Genomic DNA, 14,414 nt, shown 5'->3' on the forward strand with positions numbered 1-14,414 from the left:
GTCATATTTGAATCCGAAAACAGTTATTATTCACTAAGGATGATTACTAAAATGTCGAAAATGAATAAATCATGATAACCGAGAAAGCAAAAAAAAAAAATATTAAATAATCTATAAGTTTACACTCAAGTTGAGAGGTCTATATATTTTACCTGTATATATTAAGTAGATATTACGTATTTTTAAAATATATTATATCGAATGCAAAATATATCTATTACAGAGTAAATGATGCGTTCGGTATTTTATTACGATCCGAAACGAAAACTTCGGGTTAACTGTAAGAGAAATGTGACAGGACCAGAGTCATCGATATCAGTCGTATATTTATATAATAAAATATTGTTACGAGTTGCGTAAAAACGAAAAAATATATTTCTGATTTATGTATTAATTTCCTGTCAACACGCATACGATACGAGATCTATTCGTGAAACGTATCTTCAGTCATTACGCCAACATCGATAAATCTACAGTGGAAAAAAAAAGTTTGCTTAATAATTTTTTTGGAGTATCCGAGCTGACGTCAGATGGCATTGATTTTGACTCCAACATCGATCATAATATACTTTCTGGTGAGCAAAATATCGTTAAAAAAAAATTGATACGTAGTATGATTAATAACTGTATTAACTGTTAATAATAAATATTTATAATATTGTAATTGTAATTAGAATTTATTAAAAATTAGGCTGGGTAACAAACGACATCGAAAACATTTACGATTGAAAGTTTTTAAAAAGTCGTAATATATTTAAAAATATGAAATTTTAAATTAATATTAAAATATTCAATCGCAATATTATACAGTAAAACTTCTACGTTGGGAAGTATCGTAATATAAAAAATCGTTAAATAGAACGCATTTTTTTCAATGGCATCAATGGCATTGGTGATTGGTGATTGGTAGGTAGGTATATACAAAATTTACATATTATAAATGTGTATACTATCGCTATCGTATTTTATGTTTTTAATTTAAATATCAAAATAGCCGGTGACTATAGCGCTAATAAGTAGTGTTATTTATTATAGTGAACAATAGTTTCTTCGCGTTAATTCTCGAAGTATAATCTTTTAAAATTAAGTCACACGGTACGTTTGCCGTCGTTCGCGTCGAATACATTTTTGAAACCGGCAGTCGAGATTTCGACGGAGAGTGTCTATCACACGTAAATGTGACCGTGATTATCAAACAAAATAATTATCGAGCAGAAATGTCGATCGAGTGGTAGCAGGCGCCTGCGGGTGTATTTGGTTTTTGGTTACGGAATCGGCACCACTCGCGAGCTTAAGTCGATTGCGAACGGGTAGAAAAAAAAATGCCACACCGGTTGTTCGATCCTACACACACACGACGTAGACCACTCCTTTATATCGGCCTGCAGTTCGTCGAAAGTACAATAGTAATGGAACGCGAAACCCGAAGAATGAAAAGCGTATCGAGGCCAGCCAATCCGCGCAAATTGCCGCAGTATATTATTATATTGTGTCGTGTGCACGGTCGCGCACGTGCAATTTATACGAGTGCGCCTCGCAATAAAGTCACCGCGATCGCGCCGATATATTTTCAAAACGAAACACTCGCCGAATGTAAACCACGCAGTGTAGCGCCGTCTAGGTTTTAAAAATGCATTCGCCGCTCTGTCCCGTGCCCGGTCCGCACGCGTACACCCCTCCCGCGACTCGGAAAAAGGCCATCACTCGGCCGTTGCAGTGTTGTTTTCGGCTGCCTTGTGTATACGCTTTCCGCGCACAACACAATGGTCAATATAATAATATAGTATGTGCGTTTGTTGTTTCCGAGAAATCGAGCACTGCGGCCGACCGGGTCTTTTTTTCTTTTTGCAAATCAAAACTTGGCCGGTCCCCGAGTGACTTATGGAGAGCCCGCTGCGACCCCTTTGCGGTCATTTGAATTATTGTCCTAAAAGGTCTTCGTGTATAATATATACGTATATACCACTTACGGGCAGCGGCAGCAGTCGTCGGAGGCGAGAACGCACGTTCGATATAATACTATACACGGTGACCGATAAAACACGGTCGAGCACTTACAACCGTTTATTGGGGCTCCGGCTTACGGCAAAACCCAAAATAACGACAGAACTGTGCGTGTTGTTGTGTGTGTGTGGTTGGGGGGGGGGGGAAGGGAAGAATCGTTACGATAAAACGGGTACCGCAGTAGTTTCGGGATTTCGCGAAATCGTGAAGTCGTTTGTGTAATAATTTAAATCGCGGAATTGTGTAGATTGTAATAACCGCGGCCGTTCGCAGTATACGTTCATCATACGCGATTCCACGTATTTTATTTTTATATAAATGATTACCCGAATGTTTTTAAATGCAGTTGGAAATCCGTATAACAGTAATGTCTTTGTTTATACCTATCTGAGGTTTGAAAATTAACACGATGTGATCTATATGTTTTTCGACTTGACATAAAAAAAAAAACAATTTCTACCGGAGTCAAATCAATTTTTATGATCGTTCAAATTTTTACGACATTGGACAACTACCTAGAAGTATCCACCAATAATTCTTCTCGAACGGTTTTTGATGTTTTGTTGTAATTCAAACGCGAAATACCGTAGATACTTGAAATGTTCAACAAATGTTTAATTTATCGTTATCAAAGTATTATAAAGTATTCAAAACATTTTGACGCTCTTTGAGCTATTTATAAGAATAAGTAAATTTTCGATTATTTTTCAATTATTGTTCGTAAAAAAAATGTTCACTAGGTCAAAAAGGTTGAAAATTTAACACGATGTTCCCTATGAATTGGTATTGTAGTTATAATTTAATAATATCAAAAATACGTGGACATAATTCTTTATAAACATTTGAACTTCAGATTTGGAAAAAGAATAATAATTTTAATTATTATTTTGTGACTCAATAATGTAATTTGTAGAAGGCTTGAAACTTTTTTTTCGTATGTTATTATATGTTATATACACAATGACCTTAAACCATAAGCTTAATTTTATTGCTTATATTTAGACTAACTATGATAAATTATATAAATATTATGTGCTAGTATATAGTAGTGTATAATAATTAAATATTAATGGCATATAATAAATGCAACGTTTTTGGCTTAAATTAAATCGACTTTTCGCCATGCCATAATTATAAAATAAATGACTTTAATAGCATCATTAAAATAACATATTATTATGAAATATACTTAGTAATATTATAAGCTGAAATATCGTATTTGCTCAGAATAGTTTTTCGTATGCAACGATAAATCATTGAGTTCGAATTTAACACGTAGGAATTGCAATGAGTTATTCAATGACAAGATGCACTCGACATAATATACTGTACAGAAGAGCAGTTACTCACCATTTTTATTTTAAGGATATGATTTGGCACGTGTACGCTTTAATGGAAAATACGGAATTGGTTTCTGAGTCAAAATAAAATGTACCAATCGGTTCCCCGTAAAAATTGCTCGTCTTCGTATTACAACTGCTCAAATTTGTTATCATACCCATACGTAGAAATTGGTTTAATAGTAAAGATACGATGACTAGTTTTCTATCGAGAACTTGAAATTGGACAGTACTTTTATCTAATTTAAAACGAACTAAAAATTATTGCGAATCATTTCAGGGAGATTCTAATTCTAATGTCGTTACGCTCACCTGAATATATTTTAATTAATTGAAAAAGAAATCCAAAGTGAAATGTATCTAAAACAAAGGAGTACACTTAAATTAAAGTCGAGAAAACCGCTGAAAAGGAAATGTTGATATGGCGAACAAATAAAAGAATTGAACGAATGCCAAATTTCGAGTTTACAATTCGTAATCGTAAAAAATACCTCGTAATAATTGTTACATAAAATTATTTTTTTATCACTCTATATTGTATTAACTTGAAATTAATTTATATTGTCCAAGATAATTTTTATTGTTATATACCTATTAAGTATTTTATTATTTTTTTGGATAAAAACGATTATATGCAGCTTGTTGCTCTTATACCTGTTATATTATTGTATAAAGACTGTAATTAGAAACACATGATAAATAGAATAGATATTATAGAATTCTAGATACACCTGATTGTGTGGTGTAAAATATTAAAATGCGAAAGAACTGATATCGGTTGAATACTAATTATACAATAATTTTTCATTTAAGTTAAAAAAGTTGATTTTAACATAGTTTTTTTTCTGATGCTATCTTAAATCGATGATAAAAAAAACTCAAGTTAACTCACAGTTTTATACGAATTCGCAACTGTAGTTAAGTCTGTAAGGCATGTCATTGAAATTAAAAAAAAAAAAAAATCACATGTTATAATAATATATCATTGCTGACGAAGCATAATGATAACAAACCGTACGGATTTTGGTTCGAGTTTCAATGGCTGTTTTTAGTTTTAAATGGTTTCTCTATGACTATTGAATTCACAGCCAAACGTTTGGTTCACAAAACTTTATCCATAAACTTTCAACGTATATGGGTAGTTATTTTTAAAAACGAACGTCACCCGACTGAGCCGTTTTCGAATATCCTTTTTAATGTCATTATTCGGTGGGGTTCCCGCGCGACATCTGTGCTGTGCTGCAACAAAAAATCGTGCGGAATAGTGTACATTAAAAGGGGAAAACCACATTTTGTTTTCAGTTCAACGTTAAGTCCCAAACCATTCTTCCGCGAGCTTTTACCCCGCATGGTATCTTTATTTTTTTTTTTAAACGTTCCAAGTATTTCAAAAAAATATGAAAAGTTTTTTTGTCGAAACAGAGAGGGATTTCACGGACAGAGCTAATGGAAAGTTTGGCGATAAACGTTCCGGCCGTTTAACACTTAAAACGTCCAAAGGTTTAAAGAGTGTATTTTTTTATACTATAAAGATGGTAAACCAGACAACTAATGCAAAGAATGTATGTATACTAAACATACTTTTTTTACTAGTCAGGTAGAAAGTAGGTAACTAAAGTTACTTACCAGTTTTAATGTTTGGCGGAAATTATGACGAGGTAAAACACGAGGAATTTAATATTTGGATGATACGTCCCTGACGTTTTTCGATTTAATACACTTCTCGGTAATTTACTTTTAGCCGAATTCTAATATATTTAAACTTTTGATCCTTGTCATTTTAAACAGCTATTTAAAACTTTTTTCCTTCCAATAATTTATTTTCTGATCGTCTTCTTAAAACGTCGTTGTAACGACTAAATTATCCATAATATTAGCGCAACCATTAAAAATATATACTATTGCAACTTTATAATGTTTATTATATATGTTGAGCAATTTTACAACTGCGAACTGGTGGACATACATAAAGTTTATAATTGTATTATTTATTCATCGTTTATTTTAATGAATAATGTTGTTTTAAATAATTTCCCAGAAGTGCAGTTGACGAGCACAGCGGTCCCGTGAATATCGTTCGGTATACATATTTTATTCGTTTACATTAAACATTTCGAATAAAAAATTATGTTCTTGTGTATATATAGTGTCTTATCTCAATACACAAACTTTAAAACATGGCTATTTTTTATCAATGAAATAAAATATTAAACAAGTACATGATTTTATACCATGTTCCTGTCTCGAAAACCGTTAAAACCTTATATTGAAAACTCGTGTTCCGATATTTGTTTCAATTTCGTACCTAACCTAACCCATGTCTTTCGCCCACTGATTTCATGTCATATCTCAAGTAAATTTATTAGCCCGCGCCAAGTCACGAATGAAGGGATAAAAATTAAAGTGCGTTAACGCTTGTTAGATGAATTAAAACCGCGAAACATTTGCTAACGAACAGTCGAGCATTTTTGCAGTTGTGCGTTAAAATATAGTATTATGTATAACGTGTAAAACACGGTTCAAGGGTTATGAATTCATTTTTATTCGTTCAACGGCTTAAGAGCGTGTAGGCCTCGTGCGCATTAATATATAGCCCTCTCAAAAGTTGTTTAACGCGCGGGCATGCGAGTTTTTTCAGGGGGAGGGGGGAGACGACAATTACGGTGTTAATAAATTAATAAAAACAGAAGAGAAAAAAAGAAACACCGTCTTTTGTGCCTGTTATATCTAGGTAAGCATAATTATATAGTAATAATAATGTTTAAGCATGTCTGACGTATCGAAAAATGAATACGACTTCTACGATGATGATGACGACATCTCCTATCTTGCTCGTTGACTTGAGAAAAAACAAGTGGGAAACAAAAAAATTAAAAAAAAAAAAACCGTATCAAGGATAAAGAAAAAAAGCTCGTGAACGTCATCGCTTTTGGGGTTGAAAGCAAAAGGGGTACGGGCGCGCGTCCTCGAAGAAATCTTTAAAAATAAGCACAAGACGACAATGGCTCATTTTTTACTGTAATATATTATGAGAACTCGGTTCGTCAACCTTAAGTTGCGCTCATATTATATTTTTTCTTGTCAAAGTTCCACTAGAGACCCTTCCGGTCGAGCCTAACATTTTCAAGTATACAAAAAACACGTATATAATTTCGTTGAACTAACTGCGCGTCAAGCCACGGCGATGAACTTTTAAAGAGAGTCACCTGGTACCCGACCTGCCACTAGGGATTTCCTTAAAATGTAAAATCTTCAAAACGTCGAACTTGTACTAGAATTAATGTCTCAAGGGCGAAAAATTAAAAAAATTGTGTGTATTTTTACACACATTATTTTAAAGGCGTATTGTATATTGTCTTCATATTATAAGTAATATTATAGAAATCAATTTTCAATTAAAGTATATCGATCGCGTCAAAAAAAAAAAAAAAAATTGAAAATTAAATACTAGACAACTGAGATATATTTAAAAAATATTATATTTTCTCTTAAAATTAATACATTGCTAATATATTTAAATACTTAATACTCAGACGTCGTTAACATCGACTTTAAACAATCTCCGGCCGGAACGCTGCCATTTCAATTTACATTGAAGTCAAGCCGGATATACGATATCTATGGTGGATCAATTTTTTCTTCATTACCCACTTCAAAAACGTTTTACTTTACTGTGAAATACGACTCAGTAGTACAAAATAAGTATCATCAACTTAATGTATAGTAGGTATTTAAAACGTAATAAAATAATAAAAAAGATAATCGAATCGGAAGTTAACCATTTAAATCAGCTATAAATAAAATATTATATGAATGTTATATTATAATAATCGAAGATAACACACATACAATTAAATTATTATTTATTTAGACTTATTATTAATCTCATGTTTACATATAGAAAATAACAACCCTAACTTATTTTTAAGATTTTGTAAAATTGAGTTCCAGAAATTATTATGAATATATATATTTTTTATTTAAGAAATAAAGCCATGGTAACGACTGCCGCAGTAGGTATTATAGTTAGGGTTCTGAATTTAAAATATTTCAAATTACATTTAATAAAAATATATATTATATTATTATATACCATTAAAAATAAAACAAAATTAAATAGATGTTATATATTTTGCTTCATTATAATATTCTCATAGCGTATATTTTTACCTGCGTATGTACCAGGAAAAAGGTAAACCTAGTTTAAGGTTGACCACAAAAAGGTCTATTAAAAAAAAAAAAATTGTCACAGGTAGGCAGGAAACTTAAGAAGGCATAGTTCAAAAGAGATATTGTTCCGTAGATCTAATACGTTTTTTTCTTTATTTCTTTGTAATTTTTCTGTGCATTAAAATATTAAAAAAATTACATAATATTCACATCGATTGTTTACAAAAAAAATGAAATAAATCGTTTTCTTACTATGTTTACACTTTATAACAATAGTATATTACATTTTTTTAAATAATTTTTGAAACTCATTAGTAAATAAAAAAAACTTTAAGTAATCCCGTGGGAGGCACTAACATTAGAGCCCAGGGTATTTACTCTTGATTCCCTTGCGTGAGTTTATTGTTATCTGCAATACATAAGTCAGATGAGTGGGTATATACTGCAGTATACGATATGTGATTAATGTGATAAAATTGAGGATCAATATAAGAACTTTAGTGAACGTTTCCGTTGTGTTCTTACATTACAAAATTAAGTCGTCAAATACAGTAAACGTCTAAACTCTATATTTTGAATTATTAAAATTATAGGTACTATTCACTTTCAAATGAAATTAAATAAGAATATATTACTTAAAATCTTTTAAAGTTATTTGTAAAATATAATACTGCGCACGAAGTACCTATCTGGGCCTATATTGATACGTATAAAATAATAGTTGGCGAACAATATTTATTGTACTGACCGAGTAATAATAAATTTTATAAATAATTATAGTAAATAATACAAATTAGAGGTGTTTAGAGTCTGAAATAAAAGTTTTTATTCACTGTTTTATAAACAATAATCGGTATAATAATACAGTCATATTATATTGCATGGAAATAGAGAATCTCACTTAAAACTTTAAAATTGTAGTTTTTAAAATGTAATAATGTGCTTGGTTGCAACTGTTACAAGCTAAAAAAGTTAATACATAGAACAAAAAATATAATCATTAAAAACTGTAATTTGGTATAACGTTACGATGTTATTATGTAACAATATGTACTTTGTTCATCACATATGTGTTCGTTTTAAATTGCATATAATATTGAAACAGAAAAAAAAAATCATTTATTTAAATGCAAAAAAAAAATAATACGTTATAAGATTTTAAGACAGCATAAAAAAAAAAAAAATATTAATATTATCGTGATCTGTAGTCGTTTTCTTATTTTATATTTGAGTTAGAGTGCTATTATTTTTGATTTGGTTATCGAACACTTTTTTCAAATCTAAATCGAAATATCAATAAGTTTTATTTTATTATTTGTAGACATATCAAAATTTTTCATCGTATGATACTATATCTGTATTGTTGGATTTGATTTAACAAATACGATAAAAAGTAACCAGTCAAAACAAAAATTTTGCCCAAGGTTTGAGAAGGATACCATTGAGAATAAATTCCAAAATAAGAATCAATGCCTCATGTTTTAACATATAATAATATATAATATAGTTGTATTTGCATAGATTACAGATATTCCTGTAGTATAAAACCATTGAGATTCCTCCTTTTGTGACGCAATCAGAATACGTTTTTAAATCAATCTAATAATCTCTTAGTGAGAATTATACAATAACAGTGAAAATATTAAGTTCAATTTCGTCGTAATTTCACAAATAGAACGTATCTTTGATCAATGGGTTCTGGCTTGAGACTTTCTAAAAAAAAAAAATAACAAAAAATTAAGTTCATTGCAGACAATTTATTCAAATAAAAACGAAGTCAACATATATTACGCATTAATATTATACAGCATACATTTATTTATTATAGCATTCTACAATTCTACAAATTATTCTTTTTGAAATTTCGTATAACAACATCACGAGTTTAATTTAATTGTACACTTTTCTATCTTATAATTAAGAAAACGGCACATACTGTCAACGTTATTTTCCGACGAAAAATTGTTTTGCCCGGAACACAAACCAAAAGGTCTCAGACATACTAAAGACATCACGTTTTGAAACGAGATAGATGACAAGGTTAATTTGTACAATATAATATTGTAGTCAGCAGAGCAGAGAACAATTTTTTATGCCTTAAAATGTTCAAATGTCATCAATTTTTGGTATTGTATACATTCTTTTTTCTTAATGACAACGATATAACATGTAACAATTAAATTGAGTATAAAAATTAAAAAAAATCGGCACTAGGTTTTTTATATAATTTTATAGTAATGTTTTTTTTATCAACCAATAATAGCACCCACTTTACTATACACAGTGATTTATATTATGCAAGCTCACTGTATTTGTATTTATTTATTTTTTTAATGAACCTTTCAAATTTTAATTTTTGTACTCCTATCTACCTACTTATAGATCATATTTTCAATTATTTAGATTTTTTATGCCATTTAAGAGTGGTGAAGTTAAGTTGTATTTATAATGATAATAGTCCTCTTTTCCTATATATTATTAAGTAAACGGATTTTTTGTAAGTATACAAATCGAAATTCAAACGAGTATTTTCTAAGTTTTTGAAAATTGTGTGATGGTGGTCCATCACTTAATGATAATAGATTTCAAAGGTACGGGTACTATGACGATATGAAAATGATATAAATTATTAATCGATATTAATGTACTAACATAATATATTTCTTAAAAATTTCCTGAGTATAATAAGTACTAGATTGATTATTACGGCTATTTTATTTTATAGTCACAGGGAATTATACTTAGGTAATAGTATAATAAAAATTAAACAATAAATATGTCACATCAGGATGAAAAGCGTTAGTATAAACAACTTTGTATACTTTTTATATTAATAATGTCAATGTATTCTATTTTTTTTTAAATTTAGAAAACTGAATTATCTAAAAAAAAAAAAAATAGTGTTATAAGCATAATGGATGGTTTTTAATTATAATGTGGTGGCTTGAGTAACTTGATGGAAGAACCAACCAGTGAAGGTACTCCGGCATATATTCTAATTACTTGGTATTAATCGTTCTAATTATTTTGTAGAAATTATCTATATAAACCCTTCTAGAAAGCATGTCAGAAAGTGGCTTTGTCTTAACCGTAATCTCGTAAGTATAATTATAACGTTAGTATAATCAAAATAAATTAAAAGGCAAAACCCACTTAGCGTGGACAGACTCGTCATCATCTTTCTTCTACCCTGAGACCTGAAAACTTCAAACTATGCGTAAAGGTTCTTTATTAGGCTTCTTCTACAAGAAATGGTACAGTATTTTGTCAAGTGGAAAATCGCACGATACAGGTCATGAAATGTATATTTATTTTATTATGCGTTGCTGCATGCAGAATCTAGCGTTTTATGGACGGTGGAAACTGGAAAGTGATGTGGTCCACAACAGTGCAATTTATTAGAAACAACTAAAATGTTAAGAGGACGCCATACCGCATGACGAGTGTTGTCTTCGTCTTACATATTCACAACATAGCACAATGTCCATTGTTTAATGACTTTAAACTCTATAAAAAAAAAAAATGTTTCAAAACACGTTAATATTATTTTGTGAACATAAGTGTTTACCTTTAAAATAATCACCATATTATTATTTAATAATAATATACTATATAAATACTCGAAACGTCAATTTATTTACACTTTTATTTATATTTGGGGATGACATTTTTATTTTCTATACGATAAGTAATATTTATTTTACTCGTGACGGTCGACCGAGACGGCGTTATTATTTAGTTAAACGAGTGGATAAGTATCAAACGTTTATAATTTTTTTTAATTACAGTCACATTCCGTGCCCCAAGCAGCTATAATATAATATTATTATGAGTATAACCGTAATCTAATTGAAGCACAACATTTCAACGGTATCCCATGACATAGCCTTGCTATGGTTTGTTAGTCGCATTACCATAAAAGCTTTTGGTTCTTTTTTTTATTAACAGCCGTTTCGTGATTTTATTATGTCGCAACGACACTACAGCTGAATGCGTGTCGGCGATCAAAATATTTTTCTCGTTATTATACGAATAAACTCTGGTTTCCAAGACTTGGGAATTTAAAAAAAAATTCCGATTATCATAATTATTCTTCTTCAATAATTTGTTTTCATTGCTTTAAACAACACTATCCATATTATTCATAAATTAATAGGTGTAAACATAATGCTATTATGTTTCAGAGGATTTTAGATCTGCCGCTTTCATATTGTTACGACGGATTTACGGAATATTATAGGTACTCTGAAACATATATCGTCACAGAATTTCGTTATAATTATTTTGTTTTAATGTACTGTATTCATATTATAACCCAAAAAATATTATCTTTGGAGTAAGTGATATAAATAGTTATTGCGCATATAATTATATACAAACTGATAACATTTTTGAGTCACAAAATTTGTAAGCGGTATTGCACATTCTTTTTAACAGTCTTTGAAGTAATTATAAAACAAAGTCGTTGAAAAAAATATATATTTCTTACCATGTTTTCATTGCTATAATTTTTTTCTTTTCTTTTCTTTTTTTTTTTTTTAACGACAACATATTATTATATTTATCTCACAGAAGTATACATATTTATTTATGTATTTTGATGAATGAAAATTGAATTTTAAATGAGCAGTTTATTATAGTTTATAATTAACTGCTTATATAAACTTTAAATACTCATAATTTATAAGTATACATAAAGTTTAGACGAACAGAGTAGTAAATCAACGTTTAGAGGTATTCCTGTAATATGCACTATACCGCTCTTCAAAACTCTAAAATACTTATAAATAATAATTACTAAATTGAAATTTGATTTGTAATTTAGGGTTTTAATTTTTAAATATTTTATGTAAATAAAAAAAATGTTTGAAGAAATCGAAAATATATTATTTTCTTTAAGTAAATACAGCTAAATACTTCATCAATAATTATAACATAATATTTCATTTTCAGTTGACAAAATTACACACATTTCAAAATTCAATACTTTCATAGTTATTTTACTAAAGACTAGATTATAATAAGTATTAAAAAATGTCATGTTTTAAATAATTTGAACTCAAAATCACCATCTAGTTACAAGTTATCACTCCATGAAACATGCTATTACAAAATATATTTCAATATTTCAGTAAGTGTAAAACCAATATAAATTTTTTTGAAATTTGTGAGCATTAAATATTAATATTAAGCATTAATATTTATATTCATAAAAACATCTTCATCGTATATATTTCGCTTTGGAGTATGAAATTAAAAGTGTATGTTGTCTTTTAAATAAACTATGCGTTTAAAACTTTTATCGGTAATAAAGATAATGAGTATTGATCCGTTTAATGATTAATTGGCTACACAATTTTTTTTTTAAATGTGTAGGTACCAATTTTTATTTCTGATTTTGAATTAAAATATAGCATGTTGTGAAAAAAAGGTAAAAATAACAAACATAAAAAATATTACAAACTTTTTTTTTAACTTTTAATGTAAGTAGTGTTATAAGATAATTGTATAATTAACTATTTAAAGCAATAAGATAAGAATATCAATTTTATTTTCAATAATACAAAAATTGACTATGACAACCAGCGAGGAGCAGTGTAAATGTATCACTTCCTGTACCTTGTGCGCAATTTTGTTCAGTATTTGATCTTAAGCTGACTGTAATAAGTTGGTGTTGCAAATAGTTTTGCGTTGTTCCCATTGATAGAAACCTGTGTTGTATTCTACAATCTAGCTTCGGAGAAAAATGTTACGATTACCTCTACTTCCGTCGGAATGCGCTTTCTACGTTACGCGAACGTTTGATGTTTACGCGATACTTTTTAATCAGATTGATGTTCGTAGTTATTACTTATTTTCCACCAATGTTAAATTAAAACACATGGCGAAATTAATACTTAATATGAAAGAGATACCAATTAAAATATTATTATTATTATTTGTAAGTTAATTAAAGCAGCAGAAATTCATTATTAATGTTATCTGATCATTTTGGTATTAATTTTTGTGTGACACGTATTACAGTAAAAATTTGCTTATAAACTTTATTGAGATGGAAAAATGCATTCGTTATACAAAGTTTAACTTAAATTAAATTATTAAACACCATATTACATATTATATTGTGTTAAGTGTAATTATTGAATATAATATTCAACTAATAATATTCACTGGTTATCTGACACACAGGTTACTTAATTACTATGTCTCCAATTTTAAAACAACAGAAACTGCAGTAATAAATATCTAAATAATCATAAATTGTAAAATATTTCAAGTATTGTTTATAAATTTCATTTTTAAAATTTTTTTTTAACATTATTCAAAAACTTAACAGTTTTATTCCATAATTAGTTATTAATATCTAACTAAAATGAAGTAGGTTACATACTTGCGGTTTTCTAGTTAACCACAATGGTTACGAGTGGTGTTATAATCGTATGATATAATATTCACTTTAAAAAAGGTTACTAACAATACGATTTGATACATTTTTTAAATTATAAAAAATAGTAAATACCCTTAAAATTACAAAAAAGCTCTAAAATTGAAAAAATGTAAATAAAAGTTTCATTTTTAAGTTCTTCAATGTATAAAAATAAAATGTATGTGTTTTTGTTTATGATACAGGGAAATAAAAATGTCTTTGTCACTAACACATTGTGTGTTTTATAATATTATATCTACTATTTAACCGCCATCATTATTTCAAGATGCGGTTTCGCTATAAGGCTATAGGGTATTTCATAAATTATTATTAAAAGGCTGTTGCTTTGTAACTTAAGTGGACGATACCAATAGCCTTCTACTGCAACTGTAGACAAAGTGGGTGCGGTGACCTCAGGCGAGATATCTAGGGTTGTTATTATTTTTGATATTAGAAATATTATACTATGATTG

The sequence above is a fragment of the Aphis gossypii genome, chromosome 3 (genome assembly GCF_020184175.1).
Source record: "Aphis gossypii isolate Hap1 chromosome 3, ASM2018417v2, whole genome shotgun sequence".
Taxonomy (NCBI): domain Eukaryota; kingdom Metazoa; phylum Arthropoda; class Insecta; order Hemiptera; family Aphididae; genus Aphis; species Aphis gossypii.